Source organism: Oreochromis aureus, linkage group 4 (assembly GCF_013358895.1).
Source record: "Oreochromis aureus strain Israel breed Guangdong linkage group 4, ZZ_aureus, whole genome shotgun sequence".
Lineage (NCBI taxonomy): Eukaryota > Metazoa > Chordata > Actinopteri > Cichliformes > Cichlidae > Oreochromis > Oreochromis aureus.
This window is the reverse complement of record NC_052945.1, coordinates 16,414,363-16,429,235: the sequence shown is the minus strand read 5'-3', so window position 1 is coordinate 16,429,235 and position 14,873 is coordinate 16,414,363. Positions and strand designations below refer to the sequence as shown.

Here is a 14,873-nt window from a genome sequence, read left to right as displayed (position 1 = left end):
ACATTGGGCAAGACCTCTCTCTAGGGATATAAACCAACCTCTCCCAAGGAGAGCCCTTCATAGGGGTAGAGTCATGAGGTCTACGGGGGCTAGAAATGACTGATTGCGACTCCATAATAAAACTGTAAAAGAAAAAAAAACCCTCGCCAGTAAGTGTGCCTACTGTGTTTAAATGCAGATTACACTTTGTTACCACCAGGAATTACCAGCTGCTGCTTTGCCTAAAAAAAAATAATAAATACAAATGTAAAACAGTTTAAAAACACACACACATAAAAATAAAAAAGAAGGATTTTATACAAACCAACTGACTAATCGCTGTGTACACCTAGAGGCTCGTCCTGTCCGACAACGCCAGTTTGTGACCTGTGATAGGTACCAATTTAACATAGGACAGAGCCGTAGGCACGCCGCTGTTACACGTTTACTTCTATTTTGTATTAAAATTAAACCCATTTTAACTGACTGTGTGCCTGTTAAAAACAAATCAACATATCACACACGTTAAAAGGGATGGCAACTCACACTGAGCCTCAACTGGGCAAAACACTATAAAAAGGCAAATCTTCACTGCCGTCTTCACTCAGGCCCACCGCGGTACATGCAAAACGCGGCAAGACAAAAAAAAGGATTTGTTTTCCACGCATTGCCTTCACCGTCTGCAACAATATATATATATATACCTGCACGGTATGTACCACCGGCAGATAGAGGAGGTGGCTGATATACAGAAATCCTACCAGTGGCTGGACAAAGCTGGACTGAAAGACAGCACAGAGGCACTAATCATGGCAGCACAAGAACAAGCTCTGAGTACAAGATCCATAGAGGCTGGGGTCTATCACACCAGGCAAGACCCCAGGTGCAGGCTGTGTAAAGATGCCCCAGAGACAATCCAGCACATAACAGCAGGGTGCAAGATGCTAGCAGGTAAGGCATACATGGAACGCCATAACCAAGTGGCCGGCATAGTGTACAGGAACATCTGTGCCGAGTATAACCTGGAAGTCCCAAGGTCAAAATGGGAGATGCCCCCAAGGGTGGTGGAGAATGACTGAGCTAAGATCCTGTGGGACTTCAAGATACAGACGGACAAAATGGTGGTGGCTAACCAACCGGACATAGTGGTGGTAGACAAACAGAAGAAGACGGCCGTAGTGATCGATGTAGCGGTTCCGAATGACAGCAACATCAGAAAGAAGGAACACGAGAAGCTGGAGAAATACCAAGGGCTCAGAGAAGAGCTCGAGAGGATGTGGAGGGTGAAGGTAACGGTGGTCCCCGTGGTAATCGGAGCACTAGGTGCGGTGACTCCCAAGCTAGGCGAGAGGCTCCAGCAGATCCTGGGAACAACATCGGACATCTCTGTCCAGAAGAGCGCAGTCCTGGGAACAGCTAAGATACTGCGCAGGACCCTCTAGCTCCCAGGCCTCTGGTAGAGGACCCGAGCTTGAAGGATAAACCGCCCACAGGGGCGTGCTGGGTGTTTTTTATATATATATATATATATAAAAAAAAGGGTAAAACACTAAAAGACCATCAATATCTGAGGTGCCTACTGATACAGCAAAATAAAACAAGCAAACAAAATCGACAACAGAAGCCGCAGAAGTCACAGTCTGTCGAATTACACCAGGTTAAAACAAATTGAAATACACTGATGTGTCGGGTCTTTTGCCCGCAGCTAGAAATCCACTCGGCAAAGCAGCAGCTCGGTACTCTGTAAATAAAAGCAGGAGATGACTCGCACTGGACAGTAAAATGCACCGGGAGTATCCCTCCAACTGTATTGCTTTCGTCACCTGTCCACAAGTTCGGGTCACACCCTAATAAATGTTGGTCAGTGGCGGTGAAGTCCACTACACGTTTCTCACAGGAACGCAATGTTTTCCACCTACAAGGGTGCAAATAACTGTAAATCTCTGCCAAACAGCCAGAACTCAAATGGTACATTTCCTGACCTACCGTTCTAACAGAAGGCTAGGGGGCCCGCATCAAGCTTTCATAAAAAGAAGTTAAAAGTGCCAACTTGCCCGGCTTGGACCAAGCACTCGCAGCTTCAGGTTTGCTAGAGAATACCTAATTGCCCACACCTGAGCTTATGCGTACCAGGGGCAGTTCCCAGACCCAGGTCTCACCTGTCACATGAAGGACAGTGTAAATTCCCCTGCCTGTCCCACTCTCCACTATTCCCCTCCCTCTCTCTTTGTTACTCAGCCCACAATCTTCAGTAAACTTTATCAAATTGTATCTGCTTCTGAGACTCCTTTTGACCCAAATGTTCTGAATTCATTACAACAAAGGCTCAACTCTGTGTTTGTTAGAGTGATTTCATTAAATGTTGTCATTGTTGTGCTTCAAGTTGTAAGCCTTGTCCTAAACAGCAGGATCAAAGACATTCCTTTGTTTCTGTTCCCCTCCCCAGCGTGTCAGATGGTATAGTGAGGATGTTTAACTTCCTGCCCTTTATGATCTCAACTGTGCTTGTGTATAGCAGACCGTTACAGGAATTAAGCCCTGGACACTCCATGTTCGAACTGTTACCTTCAGGTAAACGGTATAGAACAATATACACAAGGACTAACAGACTCAAACACAGTTTCTACCCAATTGCAATATCCTGTCTCAATGCTACTAAAAGTAGATGACGTTCACTGCCCCTGCTGTTATTTATGCCCCGCTGTTGGAATGTCTTAAACATGTTTTGTTGGATACGCTAACATAATTGACTGAGTGTTTGATTGTTGAGTGATATATCAACTTATGTCGAATGATTGTATGTGGCATTAGGCCTGGATTGCTTGGGTGCATTTACTGTATGAGAAGATTGTATTTTATTTTATTTTTCTACAGTATTTACAATATAGTTTTTAGTATTTACAACATAGTTTTTAAGTATTTATTTCGTGAATGTTGCATTGATCAGAGACATCTCTCAATTTCATTGTACGTATGACAATGACAATAAAGAATATTCTATAAACTGGGTTAGTGGAGTTGACCCTTTTGTGAGCAGGAAGTCACACACACGCGCACACACACACACACACACACACACACACACATAATACAGACACAGATGTTGTTTAGATATGCCTGCTTAGGTATGTCACATGTATTTGTAAATGCATATTCATGAGTGTAACCAATAAAAGCAGCCTGCAGAGGGAAGCTAGTTGAAGTAGTTCGGAGGCAGCTACTTCCCTTGCGGCAAGTGCAACAAATAGCGCTGTGCGAGCTCGTTCTTGAGTGAGGGTCTGTTTATCCAGCAGTTTCAGGAATAGATCAGACTTGGTGCAGATAAAATGAATTTGCTGGCATTCGCCACCATTTCCAATCAGACTACTGACACTTTCCAGGATCTCCCAGGCCTCTTTCTCTGATGCTGCTCGATTAATTTCAGTCACAATCCATACAGTAGAACAATCTCCAACTATCTGAAAGGAGAATAACATGTCTCAGTGCTTAATAGAAAGATGACTGTTTACAGACAACACAGCATAAACAAAGAACAGTAAATGCGAATTACCCCTTTCCACATCTGATCTCTGCTCTTGTTACAGTCACCATTTCCAGGAAGGTCCACAAGTGTGACATGCTGGAGAAGAGGATTGTTTGGCACCCTGACAGTCACACACTTCACTAGTGGCCAAAACCATGTTTTTCCTTCATTACCTTCTCCTTGTTTTGAATCACTTCTTGTGTAGTTGACAAATTTTGCAGAAAGTTCATTAGCCTGCAATAAATAATACAAGCAGTGCAGTCTAATTTCAGTCCTTGCAAAGTGCTTTACAAAAACCATTAAAAGTCAGTGACATAAAAAATCAGATGTGAAATCCTTTTTAGAACAATCAACCATTTGATAGTTTCAAGTTTTTATTCTCTATTTAAAAGTACACTCTTGGTCTCAAACAGTTAGTATTACTATTAGCAGAAACTACTTGATCTGTGTATTTTGCAAAGTTGTCCACCACTTTGAGACATTAATAAGTTACTTTAGGCTGCTCCCTTACTTACAAGGGATCACTAAAGCAGATAACTTGGCATGTTTTGAATGTCAGGGTTTTACACCACTTTATGCCATTGCTGACACAACTGACTGTCAGACACTGATTTACTAAAGTTTGTGGCCACTTTGATTCAATCTTTGCTGACTTTGCTCAGCAGTGAATTTCTACAGAGCGATTTAAAAAGGGTAAGAGTAGGTTAGAACAAGGAACTGATCACTGTTGTGTGAAGAGGTAAGCGTTCTTACTGCGATGTAAAAAAATTAATAAATCATGCTCTACATCAGTGTTTCCCAACCTTTTGGAGTCACGGCACATATTTCACATCAGAAAAATCACACAGCACACCACCAAAGGAAAAAAGACAAAAAACCATATTGATAATTTTTCCGCGCACCTGGTATAGCGGAATTGGTTCGGTTTGTCTCCAATATACCTTTTTAGCTTACTTCTGAAGGCCTTACTCTTGCTAGGGCCTTCATCTGGGTTGGAATTTTCTCCAGGACCAGGGTCAGATTGACTACTTTTTCTTTTCAAATATTTATCTATTGTTATTATGCGCTGCGTCGTCTCACTCACAGCATGACTGTTGTGTAATTTCTTCTTCTTCTGATTTACTAGCAGTTGGTAATTAGAGCACACCTGAACATTTCTCACAGTGGATGGGAAACACTGCTCTACATAATGGACCTGGACCAGTCTTGGGTCCTGTTAACCACAGTTATTACAAGAACAGATCTTTTTTTTCTGGATATGTGATTATCTAAATGTGATTATGGGATCTCGGTAAGATCTGTTTCGTTGCAATCACTGGATCTGTTTTCAGTGTTTTGTGTTTTTTAGACTTTTGAATCTGTGCTGCATTCTGTTTTCAGAAGTGAGTTATGTTTCCAATTCTTAGTCTTGTGTTAATTTGGTCAGTTCCCTTTTGTGTCCAGGTTGTCCTAGTTTCACCTGTGTGCATTGCCCAGCATCCCCAGTGTGTAGTCTATAATGGCTGTCTGTTATAGTAGTAATACGAGAGTTGTTGTCTTACTGATTCACATGTCAAAATCTTCCGCCTGGATTGGAGAAATTCTGGAATTTCTTTGAAATATTTGCGGTCCATGAGGTTTTCAAAGGACTTTCTCCATTCTGATCCGTACAGTGCTGACAGCTTTTCAGCAGCATCATGATAATCCTCATCTTCCTTTTCCTGATTTTCATTATTGTCAAGAAAGTGACGAAATGACCACAACTCATCTTTCCACTCCTACAAAAATAGATGACATGCCATTTATTGAGGTATGTACTAGAGATGGACCGATCCGATATTACGTATCGGTATCGGTCCGATACTGACCTAAATTACTGGATCGGATATCGGCGAGAAATAAAAAATGTAATCCGATCCATTAAATATCAAAAAAAAATCTCACAAAACTTGCGACACGGCGTAACTCGGCTCATAACCGTAGCACATAGGAGCAGTGTGCTCACGTGATAGAGCGGCTGTGTGTATTTGTAGCCTGCTACCAAACCAGCATTTCATCTCCGAGGAAGTTATCCCAGAGAGAAGTAAAGCAAGTGTGTAAGTTTATCTCTGAATGTTTGTAAAGCGTTCCCATGTTAAGCTTAACAACCGATATATGGAGCGACTGACTCTCTCTCTCCCTCACCTTCCTGCGGCTACTTCAATCGTGAAACTGCTTAACGATCAGCTGATCGGCTTTTCTGTCGGGAGTCCATCTCTTCTTCTTTGTTTTGGTCCACTTTGCACCAGAAAGAGGAAACCAGCGGCTGAACAACAGCAGCACGTTTAAGCTTGATAAGCTGTTGTTAGAATTTATTTAATATTACTTTCTACACCAGGATCCTTTTCTCGTAGCTGACGGCTGGTAACTGTGCAGGGGCGGATCTAGCAAAGTGTAGCCAGGGGGCCGATAGGGCATGAACAGGGAAAAGGGGCACAAAGACATACTTTTCTTTCTTATTCTCATTTAAAATGCCTAGCTTTTAATAAATAATTATCTGAATCTTACACCCAAAGTTTTAATCTGATGTAAAATGTATAGAAGTCCATTACTGTATATAGTAACTGTTAAGTCTAATATACCCTAGTAAGCTATAGTACTTTTTCCTTTGGGAAGGTACCGTCTGTGCAGTCTGCAATTCTGTTGAAGAAAGATGTTGAATCTATTTAATTATTCTTGAAAAATAATTTATTTCTGTGCATTTTTTTTTCACCCTGCATCAAATTAAAGTTGATTACATCGATTAAGCATCATGAGGTGGAGGGTGGGGGGTGGTTCCCTATTTTTTTTGCTGGGAGTTTGCAACCCTATTAGTTAGGTTGCTTAATATTTCTGCTAAGTACTCTTTAAAATACCAGAATAGGGAGGATTAAGTTTATTAGATTGATCAGTGTTCCTGAACTATGAAATATTTTGGGTGCAGTGTATTTTTTTACATACAGGTATAACAGAATAGCTTTAGTGTTGTTGTTTATTTAAACTTGAGTATGAACTTATACAAAATGCAGCAAGATATTAAAAAACAGTTTTATTGATTAAAAACACACTATATCGGATTCATATCGGTATCGGCAGATATCCAAATTTATGATATCGGTATCGGTATCGGACATAAAAAAGTGGTATCGTGCCATCTCTAGTATGTACTAGAGATGGACCGATCCTATATTACGTATCGGTATCGGTCCGATACTGACGTAAATTACTGGATCGGATATCGGCCAGAAATAAAAAATGTAATCCGATCCATTAAATATCAAAAAAGCACCTCACAAAACTTGCCACACGGTGTAACTCGGCTCATAACCGTAGCACGTTGGAGCAGTGTGCTCACGTGATAGAGCGGCTGTGTGTATTTGGAGCCTCACTACCAAACCAGCATTTCATCTCCGAGGAAGTTATCGCAGAGAGAAGTAAAGCAAGTGTGTAAGTTCATCTCTGAATGTTTGTAAAGCATCCCCATGTTAAGCTTAACAACCGATATATGGAGCGACTGCCTCTCTCTCCCTCCCTCTCCTGCCGCTACTTCATGAAACTGCTTAATGATCAGCTGATCGGCTTTTCTGTCGCGAGTCCGTCTCTCTTCTTTGTTTTTGGCCCACTTTGCACCAGAAAGAGGAAACCAGCGGCTGAACAACAGCAGCACGTTTAACCTTGATAAGCTGTTGTTAGAATTTATTTAATATTACTTTCTACACCAGGATCGTTTTCTACGTAGCTGACGGCTGGTAACTGTGCAGGGGCGGATCTAGCAAAGTTTAGCCAGGGGGGCCGATAGTGCATGAACGGGGAAAAGGGGGCACAGAGACATACTTTTCTTTCTTATTCTCATTTAAAATGTCGAGCTTTTAATAAATAATTATCTGAATCTTACACCCAAAGTTTTAATCTGATGTAAAATGTACAGAAGTCCATTACTGTATATAGTAACTGTATACCCTAGTAAGCTATAGTACTTTTTCCTTTGGGAAAGTACCATCTGTGAATTCTGCAATTCTGTAGAAGAAAGATGTTGAATCTATTTAATTATTCTTGAAAAATAATTTATTTCTGTGCATTTTTTTTCACACTGCATCAAATTAAAGTTGATTACGTCGATTACGCATCTTGAGGTAGAGGGTGGGGGGTGGTTCCCTATTTCTTTTTTTGTTGGGAATTTGCAACCCTATTAGTTAGGTTGCTTAATATTTCTGCTAAGTACTCTTTAAAATACCAGAATAGGGAGGATGGAATAGGTTTAAATTTATTAGATTGATCAGTGTTGCTGAACTATGAAATATTTTGGGCGCAGTGTATTTTTTACATACAGGTATAACAGAATAGCTTTAGTGTTGTTGTTTATTTAAACTTGAGTATGAACTTATACAAAATGCAGCAAGATATTAAAAAAACAGTTTTATTGATTAAAAAACACACTATATCGGATTCATATCGGTATCGGCAGATATTCAAATTTATGATATCGGTATCGGACATAAAAAAAAGTGGTATCGTGCCATCTCTAGTATGTACCCAACCTTAAGCCCCAAGAACTGCAGTGTAACACATGATTTAGCTTCAAGAACAAATCAAACTTTGAGAACTCATCCTTTGTGATGAACTCATTTTCTGCCTCATACTTTGTGCTACGTGTGTTAGCTTCCACTTTGACCATGACTGAGGTGCAGGCATTGACACTTCCTGAGGGTAAAAGATTCTTCTTTTTGATGATGGCATTTATCAAAGAGCTCTTTCCAGCCAACCAGCTCCCTCTTGTCTGTCTCCAAATCACTGATCTTTTTCCTGTTGAACCGGATTTTAAATATGGGTTAATTGTTTCAGTCATGAAAAATTTTTTAGGCATGCTTTAAAAAAGAGTTTCAAAGAGGTCCATAAATCCACAGGTTTCACGCCCTACGAGCTGCTGACAGGAAGGCAGTTTCCGGCACCCTGGACAGTGGTCCCGGTGGAGCAGCCCACAAAAAGTAACAAGTTATGATCATGGTAGTGATTATCCAATCAATTATCACTATATATTTCAGTTTTATACACTTGTTCCCCTAATTGTTTACTGTATGTTGTTTTGATCCACACCTTCCTTTTTGTGTCAGTTAAAGTGAAAGTTTCCCCCAAGAATGGGTAAATACCAGGAACAGGGAAAAAAAACGTAGCTAAGTCACCAAAACTTTCTAAAAATATCAGTCTTTGTTGGTCTCAACTTGGATAGTTTTAGTTTACTACCGAATCATGAATGAATGAATGTCTTTATTTGTCGCTTGCAGTTGCCTGTATTGAAAATTGGACCTTGCTGACCGTACATACAATACACAAACATCACATTGGGCAGACAGGTCAGACTAGGTGGCATAAAGGAAACACAGTGAAATGTATAACACAAAGGGCAGTCGAGGAGAAAAAACAGAAACTCAGCTCATATTGGTTCCCAAGAGGGAATCAGTATGAGAAGAAAACAAAAACTCCAGAGCACAAAAGAATCACAGATATCTTCCCACCTTAACACCATGAAACACAAGACAAGCAACGGGGGGGAATAGGCCAATGCGCATAGCTGCATCTGGGACACCGCGATCGTGCATCCGAAGCTGAGCCGCAGTCTACATCAGATGGGAGGTGTTGGATTCGGGGAAGGGTGGGGGGTGAGTTCGCGTATCAGTGGCAGTGTACGTGTGTGCGTGCGTGTGAGAATGTCTGTCCTGTGTTCAGCCTGAGAAAGTGTCGCCCGATTAGGCGAAAATCAACAGTCCGCAGCCTGCGCAGGTGGCATTGCGGCATGAAAGATGTTGGTTGTATTGTTTTAGGACAAACAGACTGCATTTGACTTTTACAGCTGTTCTTAATGTCCATCACTGGTCACCAGGTGTATCAATCACCTGCTGCGGAGACTCAGGTCGTTTGGAGTGGAGGGCCCACTCCTGAATACCTTCTATGACTCTGTGGTGGCCTCAGCCATCTTTTACAGTGTGGTCTGCTGGGGTGGCAACATTTCTGCCGGGGACAGGAAGAGACTGAACAGGCTGATTAGAAGGGCCAGCTCTGTTCTAGGATGCCCTCTGGACCCAGTGGAGGTGGTGAGTGACAGGAGAATGGTGGCTAAGCTGTCATCACTGCTGGACAACATCTCCCACCCCATGCAGGAGACTCTGACAGCACTGAGCAGCTCCTTCAGTGGCAGGCTGCGGCACCCACGGTGTGGGACGGAGAGATTTCGCAGGTCTTTCCTCCCCACTGCTGTCAGACTCCACAACAAAGACTTCAACTGATCAAACACACACATCCACACATGTGTAATAATACTAAGTGCAATATTCTTTTTCTGACATAGTTGTATTTTTACTCAGTTCTATAGAGCATTTGCATTCTATTTTTATCCTATTGTATATTTTATTGTATTTATTCTACTGTATATAGCATTTTATTTTATTCTATTCTGTACAGTTGTGTACAGTATTTTATTCTTATTGTATTCTAATTTTGCTATATAACTTTTGCACTGTCCACTTCCTGCTGTGACAAAACAAATTTCCCACGTGTGGGACTAATAAAGGTTATCTTATCTTATCTTATCTTATCTTATTCAAGAGCCGGGAGCTTCTCCAAGATCTTTTCCATATCACGTTCAATAAGAAGAGTCTGAGTACTCACAGCACTTCCCAGACCTTCGATCATAGCGGCTAGCCTTGGGGGTTTTGAACAGCTGTCACCGCTTTCTTCAATTTCCGATAAGCCAGGGCCAAGCCAGCTCCGATCAGCAAGAACCCCGTTATCATGGTTCCAAATAGGTTGGCGTCTTCAATGTCCTCAATAGACAGTCCCGTTAGGCACACAATGCGCCATTTCTGCCTCCCGTCCATGGTGTATCCAGCAGGGAACGTCCCTACAGGACACTTGGACTCTCCTGAACCCTGGCCTCTCATCGAGAATATAGTGTCAATTGCATTTAGGGACCAGTTGATCACATCCATAGTTCTTCTTGAAGTTTTAGAGAACAAGAACAAGAATGAGAAGCTCTCTCAGGGTTAGAGTCAGACAACATTAGACATGGACATAGAAGCTAATCAGGGAAGATAGATATACCTTAAAAATAACTAGACAATGAACCAACACACCAAACAGACTGACACAAGAAACAAATTAGTGAATATTGAACCAAAAGGGTTCATGAACAGGCAGTACAATTTCCTGTTGAACAAGATTTTAAATATAGGTTAACTGATTCAGTCATGAAAACATTTTTTAGGCATGCTTTAAATAAGAGAGTTTAAAAAAGAGTTATAATCATGGTAGTGATTGTTCAATGAATTATTACTACATATTTCAGTTTTATACACTGGTTCCACTAATTGTTTACTGTATGTTGTTTTGATCCACACCTTCATTTTTGTGTCAGCTAAAGTGAAAATGTTTCCCCCAAGAATTTGTAGATACCAGGAACAGGAAAAAAAGATAGCAAATTCCCCAAAACTTCCTAAAAATGTTACTACTGAATTATTTCAGCATCTATAATTGTACTGCTGTATGTCAGCAGTATAACTTAATAATAACTAAACAAAGAACCAACACATCATACAATCTGACACAAGAAACAAATTGGTGAATATTGAACCAAAAGGGTCCATGTACAGGTAGCACGATGTTTCATGTTTGGCACTGTTGTCTCACACCACCATCTGGCTGGGGGACTTTTTGTTTTGAGTTTACGTGTTATCTCCATGTTTGCCTCGGTTCTCTGCAGGTACTCTGGCTTTCTCCCACAGTCCAAAGACGTGCAGTTAGTGTGTTTAGGTTAATTGGCGATTCTATATCCTCATCGTAATATTTAACTCAAACTCAAAATGTAACATTTAACCAGACAGTACTGCTTTAAAGATTAGACATTGTGACAAACTTCTCCTTTAATGCATATATAATCAGAGACACTGATATTAAATTCAGATTAAAAGTTCAAACTGCTCACCTTTTGTAGAAAGTAATGCAGGAAAAGGCTGCTGAGGGAGATGTGAAGTAAGCAGTGAGACACAAACAGGAAACAGGTGGGAAAAAAGAAATCGAGCAAAAACCATGTTGACATGAGGAGAGAAAATGCTCTCAATTATGGAGACAGTCAAATGGTTCATGCACCAAGCATATTAACAATGCTTGGTGCATGAACTCCACTACTACTGAGAGTCACTGCTCACCTAATGCGGAGTTTTTAATGGTCAAATGCAGACCTTATTATCTCCCCAGAGAACTCACTTCGATCATACTCACTGCAGTGTATATCCCCCCCGACGCTAATGCTAGGTTGGCCATGAAAGAACTTTCTGCAGCCATTAACAAACACCAGAATAAACACCCCGAGGCTGCTTTTATTGTTGCTGGCGACTTCAACCACACCAACTTAAAGACAGTCCTCCCCAGATTCCACCAACATGTCTCCTGCCACACCAGAGGAGACAAGACTTTAGACCATGTTTATTCCAACTTGGCTGGAGCCTACAAAGCAACACCCCTCCCCCACATTGGACAATCGGACCATCTCTCCTGTTCCTCACACCTAGGTATTCACCACTCATCCAACGTGTGAAACCTGCTGTGAGGACAATTAAAGTGTGGCCAGAGGGGACAGACGCAGTGCTCCAGGACAGATTTAAAACACAGACTGGAATATGTTCACCCACACAGACCTGGACCAGTACGCCTCATCTGTACTGGATTACATCTCCGAAACCACAGACAGTGTCACCACCCAGAAACGGATCACCATGTACCCCAACCAGAAACCTTGGATGAACCGGGATGTTCGTCTCCTCCTGAAGGCCCGCAACACTGCTTTTAGGTCAGGAGATGCACACGCCTACAGTACAGCCAGGGCTAATCTAAAGAAGGGCATCAAAAAAGCCAAACACGATTACAAAAAGAAGGTAGAAGAACACTTCTCCAACTCCAACCCCCGACGCATGTGGCAAGGACTCCAGACCATTACAGACTACAGGACCACCAAACCCTCCCCCGCATCCTCTGATATCTCCTTCCTCAACGAGCTCAACAACTTTTATGCTCGTTTTGAGCGAGGGAACCCCACAACCAAAACAGACATGACGCCAGACCACCAACCTCTGACTCTCTCCCCCACCGATGTAGGAGCGGTGCTGAGTAGGATCAATGTCCACAAGGCTGCAGGTCCTGATGGCATCCCAGGCGTGTTCTCAGAGCGTGTTCTGGGAGCTTGCAGGAGTGCTCACAGACATATTCAATCTGTCCTTGGCCCACGCTGTGGTACCGGTCTGCTTCAAATCCACCTCCATCGTCCCGATACCCAAAAACTCCAACCCATCTAGCCTCAATGACTACCGCCCAGTAGCACTCACCCCCATCATCGCTAAGTGCTTAGAGCAGCTGGTCTTAGCACACTTCAAATCCTGTCTCCCCCCCACCCTGGACCCCCACCAATTTGCATACCGCCAGAACAGGAGCACAGAGGATGCAGTCTCCATCGCACTGCACTCTGTCCTCTCACACCTGGACAACAACAACACCTACGCCAGAATGCTGTTTATAGACTTCAGTTCAGCATTCAATACAATCCACCCATCACAACTCATCAGGAAACTGACAGACCTGGGCATCAGTTCCCTCATCTGCAAATGGTTACTGGACTTCCTGACCAACCGCCCTCAACATGTCCGGCTGGATAACCGCTGCTCATCAACAATCACAATGAACACCGGTGTACCACAAGGCTGTGTGATGAGCCCTTTCCTCTACTCCCTCTTCACCCACGACTGCAGACCTGCTGATGGTTCCAACACCATCATTAAGTTTGCAGATGACACCACGGTGATTGGCCTCATCAGTGACAACGATGAGACCGCCTACAGGGAGGAGGTGGATCGTCTGGCTGAGTGGTGCGACACAAACAACCTGCTGCTTAACACCGAGAAGACTAAGGAGCTCATCGTGGACTACAGGAGGAATGCTGACCCACATCCACCCATCCACATTAAGGGGATGGCTGTGGAGCGTGTGAGCAGCTTCAAGTTCCTGGGAGTCCACATCTCCGAGGATCTCACCTGGACAACCAACTGCTCCAAGCTGGTCAAGAAGGCTCACCAGCGCCTCTTCTTCTTGAGGACTCTGAGGAAGAACCACCTGTCCTCAGACATCCTGGTGAACTTCTACCGCTGCACCATCGAGAGCATCCTGACCAACTGTATAACAGTCTGGTGCGGGAACTGCTCTGCCTCGGACCGGAAGGCGTTGCAGAGGGTCGTGAAAACTGCCCAGCGCATCGCCGGAGCACCACTTCCTGCCATAAAGGACATCTACAGGAAGCGGTGTCTGAAAAGGGCTGGGAAAATCATCAGAGACCCCAGTCACCCATCACATGGACTCTTCACCCTCCTGCCCTCTGGGAGGCGCTACAGGAGCCTCCGGACTAAGACCACCAGGTACCGGACAGCTTCTTCCCACAGCTGTCAGACTCCTGAACTCTGCCTCCTGACATCTGACCCACGTTAAACTCATGGACTGAACATACACACACCCACAACCACTAGCACTTTATCACTATCACAATTATCCTAATTGCACTACTGTATAGTTCTGTGTAAATATCATTCTGTACATATGATAATTTTTAATCCTACAACTGTTTATAACTTGCATAGTTCACATTTCTATATAACTGTATATCTCAGATTTCTGTATAGTTTTTATTTCATATTTATATCCTGTTCATAGCCTGTACATAGCTTGTACTCACTACAGCCTGTACATACTTATAGTTATAGAATATTCATAACATACTTCACACCGTGTACATTATAACATACCATAATAGACCCATTTCTGTAATATACTTACACATCTATATTATTGCTAATATATATTGTAATATATCTATATCACGGTTAAAGCATTTTCTGGATGGATGCAAACTGCATTTCGTTGCCCTGTACCTGTGCATGTGCAATGACAATAAAGTTGAATTCTATTCTATTCTATTCTATTCTATTCTATGTTTGATGTGTGCTTTACATTTGTGTGGCTGTTAATAAAGTTGGCGCGCTCTAGGGGGCGTACGCGTTCATCAAAATGGCCAAAGGCTGATGTGTGTTTATTCCTCCCTAAGTATCTTCGGTGAAGTTTGCCATGCACATCAGATTTTCCTGCGCATTTTCATATCTCTGCCAACAGGTTATGGGCCCAGGGAGCTAAGAAGTTTTCCATGAGTCCATGTGTTTTTGCCACCAAGAGAAACGCCACAACGTACTGCGCACTCGGTGAGGATTAGCATACCATGCTAGCGCCATGAGCCTACGAGCCGCTGAGTCAAATAGCCGTTGGGCTCGGCTAGTTTTTGATGGAGACG

The 14,873-nt window shown here is 42.6% G+C and overlaps 1 long non-coding RNA gene across 1 annotated transcript; it reads right to left on the bottom strand.

The window, feature by feature from the left end:
- Positions 1–3,357: 3,357 nt before the first annotated feature.
- LOC120440076 lies at positions 3,358–3,684 on the bottom strand. Its single transcript, XR_005612952.1, has 2 exons — positions 3,530–3,684; positions 3,358–3,437 (listed from the first exon to the last, which is right to left on the bottom strand). It is a non-coding gene; the product is annotated as an uncharacterized LOC120440076 (long non-coding RNA).
- Positions 3,685–14,873: the final 11,189 nt, after the last annotated feature.